We start from the raw sequence: 17,736 nt of genomic DNA on the forward strand, positions 1-17,736 counted from the left end.
CTGGTCGGAGTTTTCTATAAAGATGGACGCATAGAAAACGTTAGACGACTAGAATGCAAGATGACTAGTAGTTCTGTTTCTTGAACTATGTGGACATGGCAATGTCGCAATCATTTGCATAGATACTTACTCTGGGAAGACTAGTATCGGACAGACCTATGAAACTTTACTGTAAGAGATGAAAATCTGTCATAAGTAAATTTCATTAAAATTATTGGACACTAAATCCTAATTACCTGAGTGATTTGAGATTACTTGTTTGAGAACTGGTTGCTTTGACGTTGACCAACCGTCGCACCGTAAAAGGAGGCTATAAAGGCAACGCTCAGGTAATCACCTATCAAACGAAGTCTAATCTCAAGATCGCAAGATTGAGATTGTCCTCCCATAAATCGGGATAAGATGCTTAAAAGTTGTACAAGGCCACTCGGAGAGCTAGAAACTGTAAAATGCATGGCCGTGCTCGGATGAATAGGCTATGATTATCTGTTTATTTGATCAGTTGAACTCTGAAACCGAGGAACACCTCTGGACATAATAAGGATGACAACTCTTACCTTATGTTCAAGAGCAAGCATCGAGCGACAAAGGAATTAGTAATGCACACTTGTCCCTAAGGACAAGTGGGAGACTGAAGGAAATAGTGCCCTTGGTCCAAGTATGCATATAATATTAAGTCTAATAAATGTGGTTCACTATTAATTAACAATTTAATAATTCAGTGAGATCAAGTGAGCTGAATGCCTAGCTAGAGGCCGCTTCAGTTCAAGTGGAATTAATGATATTAATCCACAGCTTACTCTTGACTGAACCCGTAGGGTCACACAAATAGTACGTAAACGGATCAAGTATTTAATGGCATTAAATACTCCATCTATGGATATTCGGAATCGACGGATCTTGGTTTCAGTGGGAGCTGAGATCGTCACAAGCAAGAAATGAATACTCCGGAAACGATGATATTACCGGAAACGGAAATATGGATCGTATCGGAAATATAAATATTATCCAAGTCTTAAATGTTGCCGGAAACGGAAACATGGTACGTATCGGAAAATATTAATGGAAATGGAAATATTGCCGGAATCGGAAATATTGCCGGAAACGGAAATATTGTCAGAATCGGAAATATTATCGGAATCGGAAAATAATTCCGGAAACGGAAATATTAAATATTTGTTCGAAACGGAAATTAATTCCGGAATCGGAAATATTAAATATTGTTCGTATCGGAAATGATTTCCGGAATCGGAAATTTAATCGGAAGCGTATCGTACGAATTAGCATCGAACGAGGCTCGCTAGACGAAGGCCCAGCACGAAGCCAGGCCATCGCCCAGCAAGCCACACGCATCACCAACACACGCCAAGCCTCGACCAGGCCCAGCGCAAGGCCAAGCCCAGCCAAGGCCTTGGGCGCGTGCGCGGACACAGGCATCAGCATGGGTCGAGCGCTGTGCGCTCAGCGTGGGTCGCAAGGCCTGCGCGAGTGTGCGGTGCTCGTGCGATGCTCGTGTGCGTGCTATACGAATCCTAAAGCTATTAGGATTCGATATATGATTAAATTCCTAATCCTAAAAGGATAAATTAATTAAATAAGAGTTCTACTAGGATTCTAGTTTAATTAATTCGTATCCTAGTAGGATTCCAGTTCCTTTTCCATACCTCTATAAATAGGTGCCTATGGTAATAATTTATAGACACAATTGAAGTATTCTAAAGGTAAGATTTTGAAGAAAAATCAGCCATACACTTGCACTTAAAATGGCCGAAATTCCTAAGCAACCTTAAGGGCGATTCTAGTTGGTCAAGCTTAAGGAGGATCCGGACGTGCTGTGGACTATCTACGGAGGGACGACACTTGAAGTCCTAAAGACTTGTTCTTGTTCGGTTCGGGCGCAGCTAGGGAGGGCACGCAACAAAGTGTATGCATCTAAACTATGCTAAATGATTATGTGTAAATAATATGCTTTCCTGGCTTTATGGTTTTTCCGCATGATTTATGTTTTTTCATATGAATCATAACCTAACATGCACCCCCTGTCGCTGCACCCCTGTCGCGGCACCGCATGCCGCTGCCCCCCTTGTCGAGGATGCCGCTGCACAAGCCGCTGCTGCCCCCCTATCGATCCAGCCGCTGCGCCCCCTGCACCTATTTCCCAATAAGTATGTGTTTACCGTATGTAATATCCCACTATTTTATTATCTCATAAATATTATTTTTAAGTTAAAATAAAGATATATTTATTTATTAAGTAAGTTTCTTAATTTTTTAAGTCTTTCTTATAGTTTGGAGAGTTTTAATACCTATTTTAATTATTTTAAGACTCTTAATTTTGCGCTTTACCCTAATTATTTTCAAATAAAAACCCCTACTGTTCTATTTGTTTTCCTCCTCCGCCGTTTTGGTTTTGTTCTCTCGATCATGCACATAGTTTGTGCACCATTATCATGATGAGTTTACTTAATCATCAATTAAAGTCAACCCATAATAATTTTCTTTCATCCAAATACCTTTTGAATCATGGTTCTGTCATCCCAACAGCTCGTGCATCGTACCAACGAACGAGCAGCGATTTCGCGACTTACGCCTTATTGTACTATTATTATTTGGGAAGGTAATCACGCTTAGTCCTTTCTAATTGTTCGTGTATATTATTAGTTGTAATCACACGCCCCTAGTCTATTAAGTTATTTATATATATTGATTATTATGTGTAATCACGATTTAGAGTCACATGAGCATATTAGTCGTCAACTATGCGTAATTGATTATATATTCTGCTTTGTTATAATGTGTGTTAAATTTCTATTGTGTTCAATTTGCTAATATACACAATTATCTATATTAGAATATAGTATTGGTTTTCTTATATGATGCATTTTATTATTGTCTTACTGATTGAAGGATCTATAGTAGCAGTAGACATGAATTTATTTATTTCGGTAGTATGGAAAGTATGAAAGATCGAAGATTTAGGCTAATTTTATGAGTTGAGTTGTATTATAGAGTATATCAATCATTGAAGACTTATATTATCATTTTTGGGTTACATTGAGATGCTTTGGATGTTCGATTAGTAATAGTTTGGATGGATTAATATTTTCATTTGTGTACTCCTTCTGTCGCAATAGAGGAGTCAGATTATTATGGAGAATGAATGATATGATTTTGGATCTTGTGCCGTTGTTGAGCAGTATATATATTTTAGAGACCCAGCGCGGGTTTTGATAAGATTAGGAGATCACGAGATCAACGTTGAGAATGAATGTTATATACTACGTATATTTTTGGTTTGAGGCTCGATGTTATAGACCTTAGTCCTTGGCATGTTGGTAGGGAGATGATAACCATTAGTAAAGGAGCAAGATACAATCTTTATTTTTCTTAATATCTCCAAAAGTGAGATTTGGTCCAAAAGTGGCCTTGACTCAGAGAGTCTTTTTAGTAGCTATTGAGAGTTTCAAGTTTTTATACTTGTTGGTTTATTTATTCGAATTACCCATGTCCAAGGCTAGGTATAAAACAAAGAGCAAACATGGCACCTATTGGTTGAAGTAAGTTTAGTAGATGAAAGGATCATATCAAATATATTTGAGGTTCAACTGAAGAGAAGACTTATAGTATTTATAGAGTTTGGAGTTAGTTTCATCTTTGGGATCATACTTGAAATGCAGTTTCATACTACATTGTTTACATGAGCCTTTATTATTCTATATTAGTATGTTTTTGTTTGTTACAGGTGATTACTCAGCTTTTTGCTGACGTGTGTGTTTATTTTCTATGTGTGTTTGCGGCCATGCCTTTTTCTTATGGTGGCCCTGCGACGACCCTTTTGGAATTTGTCCTCTATGGTGAGCAGTCAAGATTGACTGGAACAGATTGATCGTGAAAGATCGCAGTTCAAGATGAAGGAGCTCAAGTGTTATCGTTTAGTCTTTTATGACAATTTTATACTTTTCAGTTGTAATAGACCACCTAGTAATTGAGTTGTAATAGTTTAAGTCTTGTAAGCCTTAGCACTTGACAATGTGGTCAAGTGTGGCGGTGATACCTCCGATTTAGGTGTAAGCTTCCGCAATTTTTATAAAGTATATATTAATTCTTATTTATTTTCAGTTAGTTAATCGGGGGTGTTACACCGTATCCCCATTCAGGGTCTGTATTCCGTATCCCCATCAAGTGTGTGTGTTTCTGTGTTGTGTATAACAATTAAGTGTGTGTAATCTGAATCCCCAGTAAGTGGTTGTATTTCGTATTCCAAGACAATTAAAATTCAGTGTTTGTATTCCGTTAATAGATTTAATTCCGTATGGGAAATGTTTGAATTCCGTTTATAATGCATTGTGTAAAACAACTGAATGGCCAGACTTTTAACATGAAATTGTGCCTTGTTTACATTTGTGTATATTGTCATATAGAACAACTGGAGTTGTTTGTTCGGTAACTACCGGATACTCGAAGGGTTTAACATCAATAGGACTTAGAACTAATACGCATCTTTTCCTCCTTGTACGTACCAAGAGAATAATAGGTAATTCCACATATGAAACATATTTTGTATTCCGCATTTTAGTTATCCAACATTTTTTCTTGCATTAGATATGGAAATAACCAAAGTAATATTTGATAATGACCAAGATATCAAAATATTTGGTTATGGAACTTTAATTATTTTTGTTCTATATTCTATTGATAATGACCAAGCAATATTTTGATTACTTTATGTTTTCCATTACCACGGAATTACTTGGAAATGACAAAAAATTTCTACCACATCATGCAATACTTACGATATTTATGTAATTGGTTAATATGTAAATTATGTTTGGAATTATTTTGTGGTAAGTTAGTAGTTATATCATGAACACTTTATAATCATGGTAGTCACCATGTAAGGTCGAAGGTAAATACCTTCATGTATTCCCAGGTAATTACGTTCCGTATCCCCAGGTAATTACCATCTATGGGTAACAACAACAGTTACCTATAAATAGTTATCATCAATAGGTTATTATTATTCAACATGTACAACAACAATTATTATAGTTTTTTGAGGGAACCCATCAAGATGGGAGAACAATTATTATTATTAATAGGTTATTATTATTCAACATGTACAACAACAATTATTATTATTCAATTTATGGCAGTTATTTTCTAGTTATTCATTTTGGTTTTTTTATTTCTGTTTTAGGAAAATTAATATCCCCTCTATGGGTAATATTTTTCCTATAAATAGGGTACGCAGTTCGTACATTTTAATAACTCGAATATCTTTCATCGTTCAAACATAAAAAATTCAATGGATCCCTCATTCAAACCACCCCCAAAACCCCAAGACAATCATTCCATTAAGAGGGCAAATGACGAAATCAAGCAGGCGAAGAAATTTCTACGTTAATGCATATCCGATAGGACAACCAACCTACGTTGGGAAGGCAATGACAATGATTCAGAAACATTGAAGTATTTGCTCGAATGATATGATGAAGCGGAGAAAGGAATTGCAAAAGTGAATAAGGAAATCGCAACCGGCCTTAAAATTTGTGAGGAAGAGAAGAAAAGTTTAAAATCAATTCAAAGGAATTTGTTCACGTCGCTGCACAAGGCTTTACTCGTCCCCTCCATTGGAATCCTACTCTCCACCCCACTTGGAATGTTGTTGGGGTCATTATTATCTTCGGGAGGGGAGGATTCAACTACATTGGTGTCTTCGTGATCTTCACCACCGTGGTATATGTTAGGTTATGAAAAATATAAACAATATAATTCATGCGGAAAAACCATAAAGCCAGTGATGTGGGCTTGAACAAATCTCCCACAAAGCCCAAAGAGGCAGTCTACGAACTCACACTGATCAGATGGGCCCAGGCCTGGAAAGAAGGCCCAAAGTCCTGCTACTCCAGCAGAATAAAGACAGAGCCCCATTGGGCAAAGCCCATTATCTTTAAAAGCCGGTCCAAATATGGGAGGACCATCATTGCAGGACAAAGGCCACGTGTCCTAAATCCCCAAGGGGCACGTGTCCCATAGTTAGGGTTGAGGGTGCAGTCCCCAAGGAACCCTAGCACTATAAATAGCTCAGATCCCAAGGTAAAAGGGCATTCAATTCTTGCCCAACCACAACAAACTTGTCTTTGCTCTGCCTTCTCTCTACAAATCACTTATCTCTCTAGCTTATAGTTACTTAAGCATCGGAGGGAATATTTCTACGGGAATATTCTTGTTTTGTAGGTTGCCAGAAGTTCGTGCCAAGTCATACTTGATACCTCCGAGGAGCGCGTGCCACATCAGCACCGTAAAAGTTCCCACAACATTTGGCGCCGTCTGTGGGGAGGTACAGTGTCATGGCTGAACTTCCAACTGACTGCGGAAAAACCGAGGGTAAATCAGAACTCCCAGCCAGAAAAGGAGTGTTTAAGCACGGGTCCAACACTCAATGTGACGCGGCAGCTAGCCAGCCTGCGGCCGTCATTCCTGTTCGACCCTTGCTGGATGGTCCTCACGGGGTCAATCCTAAGCATGATAATGGTAGGATGGTAGAGTTTCAGTCAGAAGATTCTGACTCGCCTATGAGGAGGCGCAACCTGGAGGAAGCTAGTCGGCATGTCAAGGAGGTTCGTCCAGGAAGAAGGACTAGACGAATCTTGCAGAAGAAAAATGCGGACCGTTACTCTCTAGGGGCTCCTGTAAGACAGCATGAGAGCGTCGCCCGAAGGAAGAATGGTTGTAGCTCCAAAGGAAAACGGGGGCGAAGGAGGACGTCCTCTAGAGGTCCCTTTAAGTTCAATACGACCCTTGACGAGATCCTCCTTGCGGAAGGACCAAGTCTGGGAATAGAACCGTCTCCCCGAAGATCGTCCACCTCCTGCCCACAAGTACCTTTCTGTGCTTTTCACAACGACGAAGGGCATGACACTCAAAGTTGCCGGATGTTGAGGAAGATATTAACTGATCGCGTGGCTGAAGGACACCTTCGCCAGTACGTCCATCTAGAGGACGCACATGAAGAAGCAAGCCCCACCTCTAAGTACACAAATGAAAGAATTATGGTAATATCCGGAGGAATAGCGGCAGGAGAACCATGTAAGGAGGGACGACAAAAAGGCCCACCTCATCTTCGCCCAGCACAGAGGAACCTACCCTCTGTAGAAATTTCCGAAGACGACTATAGAAGGGAGGCCACACGATATGATGTTGATCCTCTGGTTATTGAGGTTAAGGTGGCTAATCTTAAGGTAAAGAGAGCACTGGTGGATACGGGAAGCTCGTCTGACATAATCAGTCTGCAATGCCTGCGGAAATTAAGGCACAATCCAGGAGACATAGAGCAAGTTTACGGGCCCTTGGTAGGATTCGGGGGGAGCATCGTTCGTCCAATTGGTTCCATTTTGCTGCCGGTTTCTTTTGGAATTCCCCCAGTAGTCAAAGAAGTTGCCATCAGGTTTATAATAGTGGCAAATCTCACCACATTCAACATCATACTTGGTCGTCCAACACTCAACGACCTAAAAGCTGTCATCGTCCCTCATTTACTATTGGTAAAATTTGTTGGAAGCAACGGATGCGTTGGATCTCTCTATGGAAATCAACAGTTGGCCAGGGATTGTTACTTGTCGACGTTGGAGACAACGGCCTGGGGAGCTTCTCCGAAGGGAAAGGAACAAACTAAACCTCCAGCGAGTCGCCGTAAAACCCGGAAAATTCCGACAGAGCACAATGCAGAAAGACGACCTGAGCCAGTGGGAGCACTTTATGATGTAATTCTGGACTTAGGGGATCCGTCTCGAACAGTCCCCATTGGGATCCACCCTGACGACCCCATGTCAGCAGCGTTAGTGCAGCTACTCCAAGAATATAAGGAGATATTTTCCTTCACAGTAGAGGAGATGCCCGGTATAAACCCGGCGGTGGCCGTGCATAAGTTGAATGTGGACAGTACTGTGAAGCCAGTACGACAAAAGAAAAGGAATCATGGAGAAGCAAGAAATTTGGCCGCCGCTGCCGAGGTCAAGAAACTAATGGATGCAGACTTCATACGCCCATGCCAGTACCCAGACTGGGTAGCCAACGTAGTCCTGGTACCCAAGCCCAATAAGACGTGGAGAATGTGCGTTGATTACACTGATCTCAATAAAGCATGCCCTAAAGACAGCTTCCCACTGCCGAAGATAGACCGACTCGTCGACTCCACTGCTGGACATGCCATGATGAGCTTCATGGACGCCTACTCCGGATTCCACCAAATTCCATTATGGCCCAAAGATCAGGAGAAGACGTCTTTTGTCACAGAACAAGGATTGTACTGCTCCAAAGTAATGCCGTTCGGTTTGAAAATGCCCCTGCTACCTTTCAACGGTTGATAAACACAGTTTTCGTAAAGCAGCTGGGGAGGAATATAGAAGCCTATATTGACGACATGATTGTAAAAAGCAAGCAGAAGAAGGATCACCTTGACGACTTGAGAGAAACCTTTGAAACCGTCAGGACATACCAGATGAGACTCAATCCCAAGAAGTGCATATTTGGGGTATCTTCTGGCAAGTTCCTTGGCTTCCTGATTGACGAAAGGGGCATTGAAGCAAATCCGGACAAAGTGCAAGCGGTCATTGATATGACGTCGCCAAGGACGGTTAAAGACGTGCAACGCCTCACTGGGTGTCTCGCTGCCTTGGGACGATTCTTATCTAGAGCTGGAGACAAGTGTCACTACTTTTTCAGTACCATCAAAAAGGGGACCTAGTTTGAGTGGACGACACAAGCTGAGGCTGCCTTCCTCCGCCTAAAAGAACATCTGCACACCTTGCCACGGCTGGTCAGCCCTCTCTTGGGGGAAGTTTTGTATCTGTATCTTGCCATCTCAGAATACGCGCTAAGCGCCGTCTTGCTTACAGAGAGGGAGGGAACGCAACTACCTATGTACTTTGTCAGTCACATGTTGCAAAATGCTGAACTCAAATATCCAACGGTCGAAAAATTTGGTTTTGCTCTGTTCTTGGCTAGTAAGAAGCTTCGTCCATATTTCCTGGCCCATCGATTGGTGGTATACACGGATCAACCGCTTAAGCGACCTTTCACCAACCTTGAAGCGTCAGGAAGAATGCTCAATTGGGCAATTGAGCTTCACGCGTTTGATATCTCATATGAACCAAGGAAGGCAATAAAGGGACAGGCATTTGCTGACTTCATCGCGGAACTGACCAAGCCACCCTATTTGAAAAATGAAAAAACTCAGTGGATAGTGCATGTGGACGGCTCTGCTACTCAGAACGGGTCAGGAGCCGACATTATCTGTGAGTCACCAGAAGGAGATATCTATGAATATGCAATGCGATTCAACTTTCAGGCGTCAAAAAACGAAGCCGAATACGAAGCCCTGATATGTGGAATTCAGATGAGCAGAGCCGCAGGGGCAGCAGACGTCCTCGTTTTGTCTGACTCGCAATTAATTGTCAGTCAGGTCAAAGGAGAGTATGAGGCTAAGGACGAGGCCATGATAAGATATTTGGAAAAAGTCCGCCAAGAAGCCCAACAGCTGTCTAACTTTGAAGTAAAACACATCCCCCGGTCTGAAAACAACAAGGCAGACGCTTTATCTAAACTGGCAAGCTCAGCATCCTGCGACACGCCACGTCATGTATTCTGGGAGGTAAAACAGTCCAAAAGCATTAACGCCTCGAGAATAGACATCTTGGATCGAACAGCCACCTGGATGGATGACATTGTCAACTTCAAAATGAATGGAGTACTCCCTGATGATCCCAAGCAGGCAGAAAGATTACAAAAGAAATGTACATGGTTTGAGATATGGAATGGAACACTATACAAAAAAGCCTTCTCACGGCCACTTCTCCACTGCGTAACCCCCGAGAAGGGGCAAGAGGTACTGGAAGATCTTCATCAGGGATTATGCAGCTCCCACATAGGAGGGAGGGCCCTGGCCGAAAAAACTTTAAGAACTGGATACTATTGGCCCACTCTCAAAGAAGACGCCCTCAATTTGGTCAAGCGTTGTGATAAATGCCAACGATTTGCTCACCTAATTCGACGACCAGCACAGAAACTGACGCCAATCACCAGCCCTATACCTTTTGCCAAATGGGGGATGGACTTATTAGGACCCTATACGACGGCGCCAGGAGGACTGCGTTATGTAATAGTAGCCGTCGATTACTTCACTAAATGGGTAGAAGCTGAGGCTTTAAAGAACACTAAGGCACAGGATGTGAGAGCATTCATCTGGAAAAACATAATCACAAGATTTGGCGTACCTCAGTCTATCGTCTTCGACAATGGGCCACAATTCAAGACGCCCAAATTAGAAGAGTGGTTGGCCGACCATGGTATCACAGCATGTTTTGCATCAGTAGGACGCCCCCAAGCTAACGGACAAGTAGAGGCATTCAACAAGATTATCTCTGAAGGGATGAAGAAGAAGCTTGATGAGGCAAAGGGTTTATGGGCCGACGAGTTGCCCAATGTTTTATGGTCTATACGGACCACGGCAAAAAATTCCACAGGAGAAACACCATTCTTGTTAGCCTATAGGGCTGAAGCCGTCCTACCCATTGAAATGTGCGAACCCACCCTGCGCGTCATGTTGTTTAATGAAGATGCCAATTGGGAAATGATGAAGGCGGCCTTGGATTTCTTACCAGAAACCAGAGGGAATGCGGCTCTACGACAGCAGCTATACAAACTCCGCATGACAAGGGAATACAACAAAAGGGTTTCTAGAAGAATACTTAAAGTTGGAGATTTTGTGCTTAGGAAAATGGAAGCCGTCGGACGCGCCAATGAACAAGGGAAACTCACCCCTACTTGGGAAGGTCCGTATGAGATTTACGAGGAGGTTCGAGACGGAACATACCGGATCCAAGACATGCAGGGACGTCCGATTTTGCGTACTTGGAATGCGGATAACCTCAAGAAGTACTTTTTCTAGATTGACACTTGTCTAGATTATATGCATTGTAAAGACGTCTAGAGCCTAGACGCACCGTGTAGCATGTTTTAAACATTAAATGAAAAATTCACTGCAAGCCGGTCTTGCTGAGAAATCCTTCTGAAAAGAATGTCATCAAAACTCTCGGAGAAATGCAAACTAATGCTCTCCCAAAAAGACTAGTCGTTTAAAGGCCTAACAAGTGGCCAGACTAGCACCCTCACTAGGCTGATCACCTAGAACACAGGGCTCACACATTCCTAACACAGCTATATAAAGTAGCAAAAGACCTTGGCAAAAAGACCAGGGCAGACATCTGACGACTCAAATAGGGGGCGTCGGACGTAATCATAAAAAATATGCTGAAAGCTAAAAAGCAGTAAGACGTTCAAAAGGGCATTATGTCATTCCCATTAAGTTAGTCATAATTACAAGAATTATGCACAAAAGCCACCAAGCATGGCGTCAAAAAAAAAAAAAACAAACAAAAACACATTAATAAAAACAAAGACGCGTAGGAACTCTTTCCTCATCCTCGCTGGGCACGAACTTAGGAGGGGTGCGTCCTTCCCTTTGAGCCTTCTCCACCTCAATCTGATAGGTGAGAAACCTCTCAAACCAGCTGAAGGGACGTTCGCTTGCAAATTCAGCATTCCATGCAAGCTCCATACCCCTTCGGATCGATTTCTCACCCAACATGGCCGATTGGGCGAGGACACTCTGTGACGAATCAACTTCCTTGCTAGCCGCCTCCAATTGAACCTCCAACTCTTTAAACTGAGTCTCCAGACGAGAAAACTCAGCCTCTTTCTCCTTTATCTTCTTGGAATGATCCTCCATTTCAGATAAGTTCTGATCAATATGCAGGAGACGAGTTGTGTTCTCAGCATTTTGAGAGGCCAGGGCGGTAGTCACAGCGTCAATCTGCTCCCGCCTGTCTAAGCGAAGCTTCTCCAGTGCAGCAAAATGCTGGTCACCACACTGACTGGCCAGAAGACGGTGACGAGCTTCTTCATGCACCAAAGCAGTGCGCCACTTTTTCAGCGAGTCCAGCAGAATGAACATCTGCGCAAAAATAGTAAGTCAAACAAAAAAAACGAGTGTGTAGAAATAAAGGTATAACGAAACTTACGTCCAGCGCCGAGGAATGCATGGCGGCAAGCATATTCTCGGCCGCCTCAGGAAGGGTTTCAGCATATTGGGGAGGAATGGCACTGCGCATCAGCGTCATTATCTTCCTACGGTCATGAGAATTGAACCCGCCTGAAGAAGGGATCAGATCCAATTCAGCATCTATGTCTTTCTGAGGATCGGGAATTTCTATGGGAAAAACAACGGCCTTAGAATCCCTGGGGAAACTATAGAACTGCTAGACGAGGAACGACAGGTGGTTACGATGTTGGAGTAAAACTTACCCCCAGAACTCCTAGCTCTCTCCGCCGCCCTCAGAGGGATGTTGCGGCGGAGGACTTCAGGAATCCCCGCAAGGGGATCAGCTGTCCCTCCAGTTTTCTCCAAGCTAGGAGAAGAAGATGCAGCCTTGGGGACGGCAAAACCCTTAGAAGCCTTCGACGTCATCGACTTGAAGACGGGTCTCCCTGTACCGCCAGCCCTGCGTTTGGGAGTAGGAGCCGCGTCCGTGCTCGCCTTCCTCGTCTTCTAAAAAAAAATGATAAAAAAAAAAAGTTGTAAACAACAAAGGAAATCACGTCTGAAGATTTAATTAATACCTTCTCCTCCTCAGCAGGAGGGGGAGCCATCTGCTCATGAATGGCTTGCTCGGCTGCCTGCTGACGTTTCCAAGCTCTGAAGGTACTGGCATCGAGTACCTTCGCCAACCAAGACGGCCTGTCCACTTGTCCTTTGGAGGCATCATCCAGCTGACCCATGGCCTCGTCTGGCAAAACGAGATAAAGACATTTAGTGCGGTTTTGATTAAACAGAAGAATTGGAAGTATAGATACATTACCTCTCGGCATATACGGACACAGGCCTACAGCCGAGAGGAAAGTGGGATTGCTCAGTTGATTCAGATGAGGCAACCACCCCTCGGGTATGTAGGCCGTCTTGTCTTTGATGACGAGCGGCTTGACCAGGAACAGCGACGAGATCCGCTCCCAGAGCTCGGCGGAGATGGGAGGTAAAGAAGCACCTCTCCCAACGAAGTTTGGCTTGGCGTTCCAGCGTCTCATCCTCTCACACATCTCCAGATTGGTGGTTTTGATAACCACCCACTTCTTCCTCCAGTGTTGCCACTTAGACGCCTTCCCCATCACCGTACGATAGGCCCCTTTGTATGTAAGAATCAGCCAGCCCGCGGCGGCTTTCGAAACTTGAGACATAGAGGCGATTCTTAGGAACGCCGGAAGAGAAGGGGTGATGCCGGCAAGCTCGCAGCGAGCAATGTAGCCAAACACACCCGCCCAGGAGTTCGGGGACATTTGGCACAGGCCAATATTGAAGCTGTCCAGCAACTCCACCACAAAGGGGTGAGGGGGGAATCACATACCCAGCTTCAAAAACGAGCCGTAAACGGCGAACTCTCCTTTCACCAGTCCAAAGCTGGTGCAGTCCATGCCAGCCGGCATGCGGAATTTATACTCCCAACCTAGATTCAGAGACGCCCCAAAGGTTTTCCCCTCTAGAGTGAGGAAATTCAGCCACGTCTGAAGTGGGAAGATGACGCTGGGATGAAGGTGACCTTCCTCCCCACCGGACGTGCTAGCCGGCGCGACATCGGTGCTTTCTGGGACGTCCTCTATAGGAGAAGAGGACTCTCCCTCAAACTGCTCCTCGTCTTCTATTCGCGCCATTAAATCCTGCAACAACCCAAGATTTGCTTCAAAACAGGGGCAAACTTGAAAACAGAAGACGTCAACAGGACAAGATGACGCCTTCAGTTTGACGAGACCCATGCAAGACTAAGAAGAAAATTTGGAAGAATCAAAATCAACAAACACATTTTTCCAAAGAAAACCTTTACCTGATAAATCAAAAGGGAGTTTGTGAAAGAACTTGGATGAAGAACTGCAAGAACACGACTTTGAAGATCGTGGCGGTGCTACGGTGGATGTCGGTGGATAGAAGACGCCGGAAATCGCTTTCTCCTATTTGCTCTCAAGAGATCACTAGAAATGAGGGGGAAAATCACTCAAATTGGCCACTTATTTATAGAGGGGTAAGAAATGATTACCCCTGCCACGCGTCATCACCCTGTTGGACACTCCAAGAGCAGTGAAAACTAACGTCTGTTTTAACTCCTCATGAGGGGCAAATGATGTGGGCTTGAACGAATCTCCCACAAAGCCCAAAGAGGCAGGCTACGAACTCACACTGATCAGATGGGCCCAGGCCTGGAAAGAAGGCCCAAAGTCCTGCTACTCCACCAGAATAAAGACAGAGCCCCATTGGGCAAAGCCCATTATCTTTAAAAGCCGGTCCAAATATGGGAGGACCATCATTGCAGGACAAAGGCCACGTGTCCTAAATCTCCAAGGGGCACGTGTCCCATAGTTAGGGTTGAGGGTGCAGTCCCCAAGGAACCCTAGCACTATAAATAGCTCAGATCCCAAGGTAAAAGGGCATTCAATTCTTGCCCAACCACAACAAACTTGTCTTTGCTCTGCCTTCTCTCTACAAATCACTTATCTCTCTAGCTTATACTTACTTAAGCATCGGAGGGAATATTCCTACGGGAATATTCTTGTTTTGTAGGTTGCCAGAAGTTCGTGCCAAGTCATACTTGATACCTCCGAGGAGCGCGTGCCACATCAGCACCGCAAAAGTTCCCACAACAGCCAGGAATCAAAATTAATTACCACATAGTCAATTATCATAATTAGGATACATACAATGTGATGCGTGCCTTCCCTAGCTGCTCCCGAACCGAACAAGAACAAGTTTAGGACTTCAAATGTCTCCCCTCCGTAGATAGTCCACAGCACGTTCGGATCCGCCTCAGATTCAATTAACTAGAATATTATCTAAGGTTTTACGTGCACTCGGAAAGCTTATTATTAATTTTAGGCAAATTATTAAATTCTTTCTTGAACTTAATGTATGTGAATACTTATTGAATTGCATTATAAATTGTTATCATGAACCACACATTTATAGGGTGGAAATAACAGAGTTAGAGTTCTACTAGGATTTCAATAACTAAATCCATTAGGATTCTAGTTAAATTATTGTAGGGGAATACAGTTAAACATAATAACATGTGCGGAACAATCCCCAAAGCCAGGAAACATGTATAAAGCACAGATTAAGCAAACTTACATTTGAAGCGTGTTTTCCACAATAATCTGTCAACGAACACGAACAAAGAACTCCACTTGTTGTTCCTCTACTTGGTTCACCGACACGTTCAGATCCGTCTTGATTATCGTAGCTTAGACAATTGATCAAGATACTTTGCTTTTGGGAAGAACTCACTTTGGAGGCACAGAGAGAATTAGGGTTCTCTGTGTCTCTAGGGTTTGAGTAATATGAATTGTGTGTTGTTGGAAAATACAATATGCCTATTGTATTAATGATGTAACCGGCCAAGAACCAAAGGCCTTGACCGGCCACATCACGCAAGCACACACGGACCGCACGCCCGTGCCCAGCGACACACTGCAGGCCGAAGCCCACAGCGCGCGCGCCGAGCAGCTGGGCCGTGGGCCTGCTCGCTCGTCGATGTGATGCGATGTTGCGTGCTGTTGCGTGCTCGCGCCCAATGGGCTGGCCTTGCTTGCCTTTGCTCGCTAGCTTGCTGGCTCGTTGGGCGTTGCACGCTTACGTGCTTGACTCGACGGGCCGGCAACTCCGATGCCCTTCGTATTCGCGATTTAATATATTTCCGATATATTATTTAGCGTTTCGTATACGACGAATCACCGTCGTACGATACGATTTATTCGTGTCGCCCCTTACGAATATTCGCGATACGATATACGATTCCGACAAAGGTCGTATCGTGTAATACGTTTCCAACTAATTCCCGAAAAGCTATTAAATGAATTTCCGTTTCATTTAATCCGGTGATCTGTTACGTGTCATTGGTGTGACCTTGTAGGTTCAGTCAAGAGTAAGTTGTGAGTTCAATATCCATTAGAACTCACTGATCGGAAGCATTGCTCCATGCAGCTAGCTGTTCCGATCACTTGATCTCACTGAATTAATTGTTCGCAATTAATCTGAACCTTGGTATTAGACTTAATGCACCTTGGGTGAAGGACATATTTCCTTCAATCTCCCACTTGTCATTCAGACAAGTGTGCATCCACATTCCTTTGTCACTTATTGTTACTTACTGAACATAAGGTAAGATCCAAGCCATCCTTATTAGGTCCAGAAGTGTTTCTCGGATTACAGAGTTCAACTGTCAAACTTTTGCAGAAGGTTAAGCCTAACCATTTTGAGCACGGCCATGCATTTTACAGTATCTAACTCTCCGAGAGGCCTTGTTACACAACAACACCATATCCTATCAAAGATAGACAATCCATTCTTGCAATCTATGAACACTCACTTTGATTCATAGTACGCCCAATAACTGCTTTTATAGCCTCCTTTTACGGTGCGACGTTTAGCTAGTATCAAAGCGAACTAATTCTCAAACGAGCAGACATAATCGCTCATGTTCTGAGGAACGGTTTCTAATCACCATTAATGAGAACTACCTATGACATGACTTTAATCTCTTAAAGTGTTCTCATCGTCAATCCGATACAATATCCAATAAGTATCTATGCAAATGATTTCTGACATCCAGTCCATCTAGTTCAAGAAACAAAACTATAAATCAACTTGCAGTCTAATCTTCATTAGTCATTGGTCGTCCACCTTTCAATGACCTGGATTAGGGATCCTTTGTGACTTCAATATTCAAGTTCACTTATGGGTGTTTCTTTGTCGAAGAATCCATCTTGACATACCATTTGAATGATTTGAATCACATGGACTTATCATTTAATACTAAACCAAGATTAAATGAACTATGAAATATAATTTCATAAATGATAAATGTTTAAACCAAATGCTTACCAATTTGTGGGCCTCAAACCCAAAATCAAGCATTTAATGTTTTACAGATATAGGCCTTTCACCCAATACTTAAAACATTCATGGAACTCAAACTTGATTCCATATCTGCATATGAATGTTGTGTATCATTCAATGCAGAGGTTTAGTTTATCATACTTTGCTATCCTTAGCATCCTTTCTATCGAAAGCCTTTCGATGTAAGATGAAAAGATCTTTGAATATGTTTCTAGAATGATCTAGTCTTTCGTTTCTGTTTAGAATGATAATAATATCTAAAATAGAAAATCATCCAGGTAGCAGACTTGTGATCAACCTGAGTTCATTGAAGAACTCCCACTAAAAACAATTCCCTTTTATTGCTTCTTAGGCAACAATGAATTCATTTCAATTATGTAGAATTTCAAATGATGCTTCCCTTTTGGAATGCTCCAACCAGTTCACATAGATGTGGGAGATACATCTTTCAACTGAGAACTTGGAAACTAATCATTGATTCTGTTTCCCATGCATCACATATGGTTTAGAACCTATGTAACCACCTTTTAATCACGACGCCTAATTGCCCGTGTTTGTTTGTGGTTTACCTAACAACAAGATTCAACTTTTGCTTAGGCAAATGCATGTAGCATCAAAAACTTTTATTATCTTCACTTCCTCTTATCAAGTGCTCATCCTACATCTCCAAATGTATTGGATGTTCTTGATACTGTTCCAATGATCTTTGATCCAGATCAATAGAGATTGGTATAAACTCGTCA

The sequence above is a fragment of the Spinacia oleracea genome, chromosome 5 (assembly GCF_020520425.1).
Source record: "Spinacia oleracea cultivar Varoflay chromosome 5, BTI_SOV_V1, whole genome shotgun sequence".
Taxonomy (NCBI): domain Eukaryota; kingdom Viridiplantae; phylum Streptophyta; class Magnoliopsida; order Caryophyllales; family Amaranthaceae; genus Spinacia; species Spinacia oleracea.